Source organism: Patella vulgata, chromosome 3 (assembly GCF_932274485.2).
Source record: "Patella vulgata chromosome 3, xgPatVulg1.2, whole genome shotgun sequence".
NCBI classification, from domain to species: domain Eukaryota; kingdom Metazoa; phylum Mollusca; class Gastropoda; family Patellidae; genus Patella; species Patella vulgata.
The window spans coordinates 36,513,009-36,524,038 of record NC_065881.2 but is presented as its reverse complement, the minus strand read 5'-3'; the positions used below and the strand labels follow the sequence as shown (position 1 = coordinate 36,524,038).

The 11,030-nt window shown below is 38.7% G+C and overlaps 1 long non-coding RNA gene across 1 annotated transcript; it reads left to right on the top strand.

The window, feature by feature from the left end:
- The first annotated feature begins 392 nt into the window (after positions 1 to 392).
- On the top strand, positions 393 to 9,684 carry LOC126816764 (uncharacterized). Its single transcript, XR_007678582.1, has 3 exons — positions 393 to 579; positions 962 to 1,045; positions 9,555 to 9,684. It is a non-coding gene; the product is annotated as an uncharacterized LOC126816764 (long non-coding RNA).
- Positions 9,685 to 11,030: the final 1,346 nt, after the last annotated feature.

The following is an 11,030-nucleotide window of genomic DNA, read 5'->3' as shown; positions in this document are numbered from 1 at the left end:
ACTAGTTTAGTTTTCCAGTCCACCCTTACATATATAAAGTGACAGAACACAGTTTTAATGGGATACAATCCCTAATTTTATTCTAATAGCACTACGTTACGACAAGTGCTTTTAGAATAAAACTAGTGATTGTATATCATAAAAACTGTGTTCTGTTAATGTGTTTCCGATCGCTAAATGCCACTTAAAGATTATATATAAGTGGTTTCAGAGAACAATTATTAGCAAACCAGAGTTTCTTTATAGAATGCGAATAAACTATATAAAACATTCGTCTATTGTTTCCAATAGGTACTCTGACAGGCATCATCGATTACCAAGGAATTCAGCTGATAGTCTACCTCCTGCACCAAACCCAGTTCAATATCATACACACGAACGACGATATAACGTTTATCATGAAACCGGTGGTGGCGGTGTGGCTGGTGAAAGGAATAGTGTGACGTATGCAAAACCCGAGATTTACAGTACTTTTATCAATCCGACCTTTTACGAAGATGTCTACGAAAGATGGCGACGACGCGAATCAGAGGATCGATATGCAGCAGAGGCACTATATGATTCACCATGGCAACATAGGTAAATAAGAATTAGTGGACTCAGATCTTTATACACAGAAAGGGTGTGAATTAATTAGTGGCGTAATTTTAAGCGATCAATCAATTTAAATATATATTATGACAAATTTAGGATTTGTAAATACCTCTTTTTAAAATTTTTTGTGAAGTTTAATCTTTACTGTGGTCGATGCATTGGGGATCATAATAATTATACTTCAAACGTCATATTCTCATTCTGCGAAAATTCCGCTATTATATGATTAAACCCAAAGTGGTATAATAGTTTGAAAATATTCGGCAGACTATATTCTGAATATTATTTATAACTAACTATAATGTACATTTGGAATAAATTGATGTTATAGAATTTTATAATAAATATGCATGTATATTTTCTTCAGTAAAAGACCTGAGCCTGGAGATGGTTCCGATTTAAGATGGAGTACACTTAGTTTAAGCGCACATGATAATTATGACTATGGGAGGTTAGTAGGCCTACATACAGTATATTAAACTGGTTATATATATATATATATATATATATATATATATATATATATATATATATAGGTATATCTATTTAGCCTAAAGTTATCAACCTACTTTTATATAACGGTAAAATGAATCTACATACACACATTATTTGTTACGTTCTACACTCTTAAAATGACTGGTGTTCATGAATGTACACATCCTCGGTATCCCCAGTGATATCGTTCCCTTCTACTCCACTATACCACGGGCATTCAGGTGCAATAAAATTATAGGCTATAGAGCTGTGACCGTTAAATACATCCCTCATTTACCTTCGACAGAAAGTCGATATCTAATTTATTTTTCAAAGAAAAGTAAGAAAGAAAATCAAGCATTATTTCATCCCAATAGTTTCTTTTGGGTATTGATTCATTTGATTCATTACGCGTGATTCAGGTATCAATCTTAACAAACTGATCAGCGGGTGATAAACTAAGGTAAAGTACGTAAAGAGGCGCCAATTACATTAACTTTTTATTCACCGCGTAAAATTATAAAACTGTTATTTTAAAGATATGTTGCCAGGCAACGAAACATATCCCCACTGCAGCTAAATCGTCCGACAGTCAACATGGGTTGTCGCATATTTTTACTTTTGTCGGTAATGAAACAATTATAATACACTAAAATCTGATTAAGTGTAACAACTCGTTAAGTAATTATCAGACAATTATTAGAATTTGTTTGGCCCATGCTAAAATTTAATATACAAAACATCTACATGTAATATCATGGATTTAGCTGTTAAAGTTATCAAAAATCATTGAAAATCAATAAGGTCCCAAGACCTTAAACTCTTTTGATCAATCTAAAGTCAATCGAAACGATTACATATAGGCGTAAACACGGTGTATAAATAGAAAATCGATCAGATGATAACTATGGTCTCTAAAGCGTCCACAAGATTTTTCAAGGTGATCAAGGGCCATAAATCAGTTTATCAACCTAAAGTCAATCGAAATGATTATATACTATTCAAAAAAAGTAGGGGATATTTGATTTTTAAGTGTATTAAAGTCACCTAATGAAACTGACGAAGAAACAAATGACAAAATGAAATGAAGTTCACATTCATCGATTTATTCCAAATGATCGTTAGACTAAGTAAGGCACAGACTGACCATTATAAGGGTAAAATGATACCCGGGTCAAACAGCAAAGTTACCACAGCATCACAACCAAGTCAGTAACGGGTAAATCCTCCTCTGTTTGCCAAACAAGCATTGATCCGACGTGGCATACTCCTAATGAGACGTCTAAGGTCATTTTGGTCCAGATTGTCCCATTCCTGTTGCAACGCAGCAGCAAGTTCTTGGACATTGGCAGGACGTTGTTGACGTTGACGTAACCTCTGTCCAAGCATGTCCCAGACATGCTTGATGGGGGAGAGGTCGGGACTCAGTGCTGGCCAAGGTAATGTGGTGATGTTCTGTTGTTGGAGGTAACCTGTAACGATCCTGGCCCTGTGACATCTTGCGTTGTCATCCTGGAAGATGAAACGGCGGCCATGACGTCGTGCGAACGGCACAACATGGACTGCCAAGATGTTGTCCCGGTAGTACTGGCCTGTAACACGCCCTGCAACAACATGTAAAGCCGTTCTTCCAGCAACAGTGATGCCTCCCCACACCATAACAGAACCACCCCCAAATCGATCATGTCTGATGACGTTAACGTCTTGGAAGCGCTCGTTTCGACGACGCCACACCCTCCTACGTCTGTCCAAAAAATCAACAGTGAACCTTGACTCATCTGAAAACATCACATTGCTCCAGCGTCGATTATCCCAGTGTTGACGATCCCTACACCAACGACGTCTTGCCTGAATGTGATGATCTCTCAAACAAGGGATCACGCGAGGACGTCGGGCGCGAAGATGACCCCTATGCAGTCGATTCCGAATCGTCTGGCCACTCACTCTCACACCAGTGTCTGTTTGAAGACGAGCGCTGATCTGATTTGCTGTCATGACACGATTTCTCAAGGCCAAGGTACGGATAAATCGATCCTGGGCTTGAGTTGTCGCCCTTGGTCGAGCTGAGCGTGGTCTGTCCTGTACAGATTGTGTATCACGGTATCTGGACCATAGCCTGCTTATGACAGACTGAGAAACATTCATCGTCCGCGCCACAACCGCCTGTGTTGTGCCGATCTGTAGCATGCCAAGGGCACGTAACCTTTCATTTTGGGTAAGCCGACGCATATCAAAATTTGTTTTCTGGTCACTAAAACAATTAAACTGATGTTTCCACCCTGGAATTCAATGCCACAATGACTGTAACATTCAAAGTCAGAGTCGTGCAAATCTTGGGTTGGACCCCCATGATGATCCCAAGCATCACCCGCATTCCATGCGGTAGCTATTGGTGCGTTTGGGCGTCACATGTAACTGGAAATGTTTCTTCTGTTAGGTTCTATAGTGACTTTTTTCGTAGTCATTTGCATATTTTAGTATTATGCCCCCAAAATCAAATATCCTCTACTTTTTTTTGAATAGTATATATATAGGCGTAAACACAGTGTATAAATATAAAATCAATCAGATGATAACTATGGACTCTAAAGCGTCTACAAGATTTTTCAAAGTTATCAAGGGCCATAACTCTGGAAGTAATTATTAGAAATCGTTGAAAATCAATAGGCTTCTTCGTCCCATGACCAAGGCTGATGAATTTTTCATCTCGCAAGTTATTGCAATTGACCCACAGCTCAGTGACCATTCTGCCGTCCACTTGATCATGCCGCTTAAACCACAGACTACTTCGCCACCTTGCAATGTGGAATATAGAAAATTCAGAAATATCAATAACGATAAATTTAAGGAGGCGGTGCTAACTCTATCCATCTCATCCAATAGAACTCTGGAACAACTTGTCAATAATTATAACAAGTTCATCAAAAACTTTATTATGTCCACGCACCTAAGAAGACACGAAGAATAGTCACAAAACCTGAAACCCCTGGTTCTGCGATACAATTCGGGATGCCAGGAAAGTCAGGAGAAAAGCTGAACGCGCCTGTGCTTCTGATCTAAAGAAATTATTTAATTTATCAAATGAGTTACTGAACTCAAAGATAGAACAAACTCTACCAGATCATAAATCTCTATCCAACAGTGCCGATAAATTTGCGACATATTTTAATCAAAAAATTGTGCAAATTAGAGGTGACATCATCACAAAGACCTCCCTTATTGACCAAACCCAATGTCCGTCTCACAAAGTTCCCACTCTACATATGCTAGCAGAATTTACACCATACAGCTTAGAGGAACTTAAAACAGTGGTGCTTAAAACCAAGACGAAGTCTTGCCTGTTAGACCCACTTCCAACATGGCTTCTAAAAGACAATTTGTATGCTTTCCCACCAATCCTTTTAATTATTGTCAACAAGTCGATTCTAGACGGAGTCTTTTCAAGTACCCTGTAGCAAGCCATGATCACACCTCTAATCAAGAAACCATCCTTAGATGCTGATCTGCTGAAGAACTACAGGCCTGTGTGTAACCCGAGCAACATATCAAAACTCACAGAGAAATGTTTGCTACAGCGTGTTAACGTGCATATTCGTCAGAGGGCTCTTGATATTCCCCTTCAATCGGCTTACAAGCAATTACATAGTACAGAAACTGCTCTCATAAAAATTGTTGATGATATCCACAAGTGCATTGATCAACAACAGAGCGTATTGCTGATTTTGCTGGACCTATCCACTGCATTTGATACTATCGACATCAGTGATCTCCTAGCTAGACACACTATGGGTTGAAATTGACTTACGTAACGATGTGTTCAACTGGTTCCTTTCTTACTTAACCAACAGAAGGCAAGCTGTGTGCATAAATGGGACTTCCTCAGACTTTGTTTCAATGATCTGCGGAGTGCCTCAAGGATCAGTCCTGGGGCCTGTCTTATTTATAATATTCCCAAGACCACTTAATGCAATAGCCCAGAAATATGGACTTTGTGTCCATTTGTTCGCAGACGATACACAGTTATACATAGGCTTTGATCATTCATCTGAAACTACCATTGTGCATGATGTTGAGAACTTCTGGATGACTCTTCATTTTTTAAAATTAAATCCAGACAAGACTGAAGTTCTTTACATCGGTACCAAACAACAACTCAACAAAGTAAAAAAGGGGAGCCTTTCGATTGCTGGGGAGTTAATTCAACCAACAAACAAGGCAAAGAACATCGGTGCTATCATTGATTCAACGCTAACTTTTGAGACCCAAATCAAAACCATCTGTTCTTCAGCTTTTTACCAGATTTACAAATTAGCAAAGATAAAGAAGTACCTAACATGTGAAAATCTAAAACTCCTCGTTCACGCTTCGATCTCTTCAAGGCTGGACTACCCGAATGCTTTATTGTATGGTCTACCACAGTGGCAGCTGCAGAAGCTTCAATATGTTCAGAATGCTTCAGCTCGATTCATCACTGGAATCAGGAAAAGGGATCACATTAAACCATCATTAAGAACCCTCCAATGGTTACCCATAAATCAGCGAATCAAATTCAAAATACTGTTACTGACTTTTAAAGCACTCAAGAATCAAGCGCCACAATACATTCAAGATCTCACTCCATATGAATCCAGTAGAACCTTAAGATCTCAGAACAAGTCATTATTAGTTATTCCTGCTGTCAAAATTGAACGGACAAAATGATCTTTTCACTTTGCAGCACCTTTTCTCTAGACATCTTCAAGTCACGTTTGAAGAACATCTATTTGACAAAAATAAACATTAAAAGAATCCACATAAACTTTATAGCGCATTAGGCACTTTATCAAAGTATTGTTTGCGCTATGCAAATTCTGTGTTGATTGATTGATTGAAACACTGAGTATAAATTTGAAGTCAATCATAATAACTTTAGCCTCTAGAGCGTCTATAAAAGTTTCAAAGTGACCAAAATCAACAGGATTCTTCATCTCATAACCTGAAACACTGTGTATTAAGATTTTCTAAGTGACCAAAATCAACAGGATTCTTCATCTCATAACCTGAAACACTGTGTATAAATTTAAAGTCAATCGGATATTAACTTTAGCCTCTAGAGCGTCCACAATGGACGGACGGACAGGGGCGACGTCAACATACAAGCACATTTCAATGAGGGCGTATAGAAAGTAAATAGTGCATTTTAAAGTAGATTTGAGACAAGCTTATATCATAGTTACCGTAAATACTAAAACAAATTAGTGCGCGCTACCATAAAATGTGTAGAACGTGACAACGCAGGCGGGCCAGTTACTTGTATTAGCCTTTGTAAACAAAACAAGTTATGATTTTTGGAAAATTGATATTGATTGCTAATAAAATTGAATTTTTACAGCTGCATTTTACAATTTTATGCTTTGTTTTAAAAAGTTAAAAGTAATATTATTATATGTTGTTCAATAAAAATAAACCTGAACGAGACCCCGGAGCCACGCCATCTTTCACATCAAAATTGAACATGTTTACCGCTATAGAAAACGATTATTATTATAACCTCATCACATATCTGGGTTAACCGTTCCGCTCAAATGTGTTATTCGAGATAAATTTAAACACGCTTTAGGCATGTCAAAGGGCTTTGACGTTGTAAGTTTAAATCAATAACAAGCGGTTATACGCCCACATTTTGCAAGAGATGGACAGAGAACAAGCTCAAAAAAAGAAGTGATTTTTCGTACAATCAAGGGCCATAATTCAGGAAGTTATGATCCGATATGCATGAATATTGAAATGAACCAAGATCTTTGGGTTATAAACATGTATTTTAAGTTTCATCAAAATCAGATCAAAATTGTGTCCTCTCTCTAGAGGGGGAGGGATTTTGTCCGGCAGTTTTGTTCGGATTTGTACGAAATTCGGACTCAACCATCATAAGGGTGTAACAGTGATATATTCAAACGTTTTTTTAAATCGGATAAAAATTGTGACATCTAGAGGGATCACATCCTAAAAACGTGACTTTTCATACAATCAAGGGCCATAATTCATGAAGTTTTCATCCAATGTGTGCGAATATCGAAAGCAACCAAGATCTTTGGGTTATAAATATGTATTTCAAGTTTCATCAAAATCGGCACAAAATTGTGGCCTCTAGAGGATCCACAACCTTAATATACCAGATGTTTACACTATTAGCGTACAGTGGCGGCGCCAGGGGGGGGGGCAATCATTAATCTGGTCTGCCCTCTGTTTGCCCCCCTCAATAATTTTAGAAAATAAAAAAAGTATTTGTGATACGTTTCGGTAATCAATACCTTCTACGGTGAATAAATCCCACATCCCCACTCAGCCATAAACTTGCATGTTGTAGAGCATTTCCGACAGTCTATTTTTCAAAATTTTCTTGGCGAGGTCCCCAATGGACTCGCTACTTTGGCGCTCACAAGGGGAATTCGTTGAGGTTCGCAAGTCCGTTCGTTTGACATTTTGTTCTCTAGTCGGATAAACTAGTGATCAGACAAAGGACTGTATCTGGTCAGATCTATTTATCTCGATGATCGGTGCCTGACAGAATACTGTAAGACAGCATTTCCGGCAGTCTATTTTTCAAAATTTCCTGGGGGAGGACTCCCTACTTTGACGCTCTTGAGTGGGCTTCGTCATGATTCGCAAGTCCGTTCGTTTGACACTTTACCTCACCGATCAGTGCCTGAAATACTGCCAGGCTGCATTTCCGGCAACCTGTTTTTCAAAATTTTCTGGGGGAGGCCCCCTACCCCTTCTTAAAGCTCGTGCCTTTGCCTCCTTAACCTTGAACTTTGCCCCAGCTTTGCCCCTCCAATCACCGACGGCTGGCGCCGCCACTGTTTGCGTACAATGGGCGGCCATTTTGTCTGTCAGTTTTGGTTCGATTTTCACGAAATTCGAACTCAACCTTCCTTACGGTGTAACGGTGATATATTCAAACAGTGTTTTAAATCGGATAATAATTCTGACCTCTAGAGCGACCCCAAGCTAAAAACGCCATTTTTCGTACAATCAGGGGCTATAATTCAGGAAGTTAATATCCGATATGCACAAATATCGAAAGGAACTGAGATCTTTGGGTTATAAACTTACATTTCAAGTTTCAACAAAATCGGATAAAAATTGTGACCTCTATAGGGTCCACAACCTTGATATAACATATTTTTACGCTATTTGAGAATGATGGGCGGCCATTTTGTCAGTCAGTTTTGGTCCGATTTTCACGAAATTCAAACTCAGCCATCCTTAGGGTGTAACGGTGATATACTAAAACGTTTTTTTAAATCGGATAAAAATTATAACCTCAATAGGGTCCACACTCCACAAGCTAAAAACGTGATTTTTCGTACAATCAGGGGCCATAATTCAGGAAGTTATGGACCGATATGCACGAATATCGAAAGGAACTGAGATCTTTGGGTTATAAACTTACATTTCAAGTTTCAATAAAATCGGATAAAAATTGTGACCTCTATAGGGTCCACAACCTTGATATACCATATTTTTACGCTATTTGAGAACGATGGGCGGCCATTTTGTCAGTCAGTTTTGGTCCAATTTTCACGAAATTCGAACTCAGCCATCCTTAGGGTGTAATGGTGATATACTAACACGTTTTTTTAAATCGGATAAATATTATGACGTCTATAGGGTCCACAAGCTAAAAACATGATTTTTCGTACAATCAGGGGCCATAATTCAGGAAGTTATAGTCTGATATGCGCAAATATCGAAAAGTACTGAGATCTTTGGGTTATAACCATACATTTCAAGTTTAAACCAAATCTGATAAAAATTGTGACCTCTACAGTGTTCACAAGCTAAAAACGTGATTTTTCGTGATAAACCTATATTTCAAGTTCCGTTGAAATCGGATAAAAATTGTGACCTCTACAGTGTTCACAAATATTTGTGGACGGATGGACAGACAGACGGGGGCGATGACAATATACGTCCACATGAAAATGTGGGCGTATAAAAATGGAGGAAATACGTTTTAATTTTGAATGATTAGGTTCCCGTTATCGCTTTCTCAGCGATATTTGTCTGCATCTTTAGACCTTGTTCGCGCTCCAAACTGTTTTTAAGAAAAAGCAGGGGCGGATCCAGAGGGGGGGTTTGGGGGATACATTTTCTCAGGAACCTGGCAAACCCCCTCCTGCAAAAATTCCTGGATCCGCACCTGAAAAGGCAATGGATAGGTTAATTTTGAAGCCTTTCTCTTTTGTTTCTATATTTCTTAAAATATTCTTTATGTTTTTTGTGTGCATGTATTTCTAAAAACATTTCAAGTCGAGGGGGGGGGGGATACATTTTCTCAGAATCCTGGCAAACCCCCTCCTGCAAAAATTCCTGGATCCGCCCCTGAAAAGGCAATGGATAGGTTAATTTTAAAGCCTTACTCTTTTGTTTCTATATTTCTTAAAATATTCTTTATGTTTTTTGTGTGCATTTTCTTAGAAATTTTTTATTTCGTTTTCCAGATTTGGCAAAATACCACGATCTCACGTTTCTGAGCCTTCAGAGGCTGATGACATCACCCCACTTTGATCATTGAATGGTGTGTAACGGTGCTACTTTATGGAGCGGAATTTCCCCCATAATTCTAACTCTTATGACTTATTTTTTTAAATATTGCAGTTAGAATTTGTATTTTGTTCTATACTGAGCGCCATGGAAAACGCATCACTTAGTTTTTCGTATAACAAAATGATCCTGTAAACATATGTTATTTATTTTGCTTCTTATTGTGAACAATATTCAAATGGGAACACATCAATAACAACACATTTGTACACTTATGGATGTTTAATCTGTAATCAACGGTACAAAGTCAGAGGGGTCAAAACCAAAAGTACGACACAGATGTCAGTAGCGCGTGTCCTTCACGGGCTCTTACGCAGGCTGTGCAGCGACGGCCCATGGAATTTACCAATGTTTGAAAGAAGGCCTGGGGCAAATTGTTCCATTCTTGGACAAGAGCAGCTTCTAAAGCAGCAATGGTGTGCATCTGTGGTCTCCGATACAGACGGCATACAATCTCATCCCAGACATGTTCTATCGGTGCCATGTCCAGAAACATGGCTGGCCAGTCCAAGACATTGATGTTGTTAGCAGCCAGGTAGTCCATACTAAAACGGGCAGTATGCGAATGTGCATTATCCTGTTGGAAAAGCTGAAGTTGGGGGTGCGCTCGAAACATCGGAACAACAACTGGTTGCAAGACATCATCACAGTAGGCTACAGCATTAACGCGACCCCTGCAAATGTGTAGGGCTGTCTGGTGATGAAATGTGAAGCCTCCCCACACCATTACACTTCCCCCATCCCATCGATTCATTTCGAAGACGCAGCAGTCTGCAAGATGTTCCCCAAGACGTCTCCACACACGTTGGCGGCCATCAGCGTGATAAAGATTTTCAGTAAGTCTTGGCATCTCTAGCTTGATTCCTTCACACGTCCAACAACAAATTACGACAGATTGACGTTTCACAGTTCATGTACTGCACATTAAGTTGAAAACATGCTTTTAAAGGGCTCACACACAATGCTGCACGTGAATATTGGGTTTTTCATGTGCATCTCGTGCAATTTTTTTTTGTGCACACAGGCCGATATTTTTTTGCATTTGGGAGCATTGTGTGAAACAATAGTTCATAGTATTGCATAATATTATACATACAAAACCACCTAGTTATAAAGTATTTGGGAAAAAAAAGTGATGCGTTTTCCATAGCGCTCAGTATATTTCCATTATTACTTTTAATTTATTGAAATTGGTTTAGTTTCGTTAACATTTTGACATTTCACCAATGTTAGTATGTTACGCGATAAAAGCGTCATAATTCTAAGTTCATTTTGGTAACAGATGGCGCTGTTTACAATTGTAGGCCTATTGAGGTTGATTGGGGACATGTAAAATCTCGCCTTTTTCATAACCCGACAGATAAAAATCATAA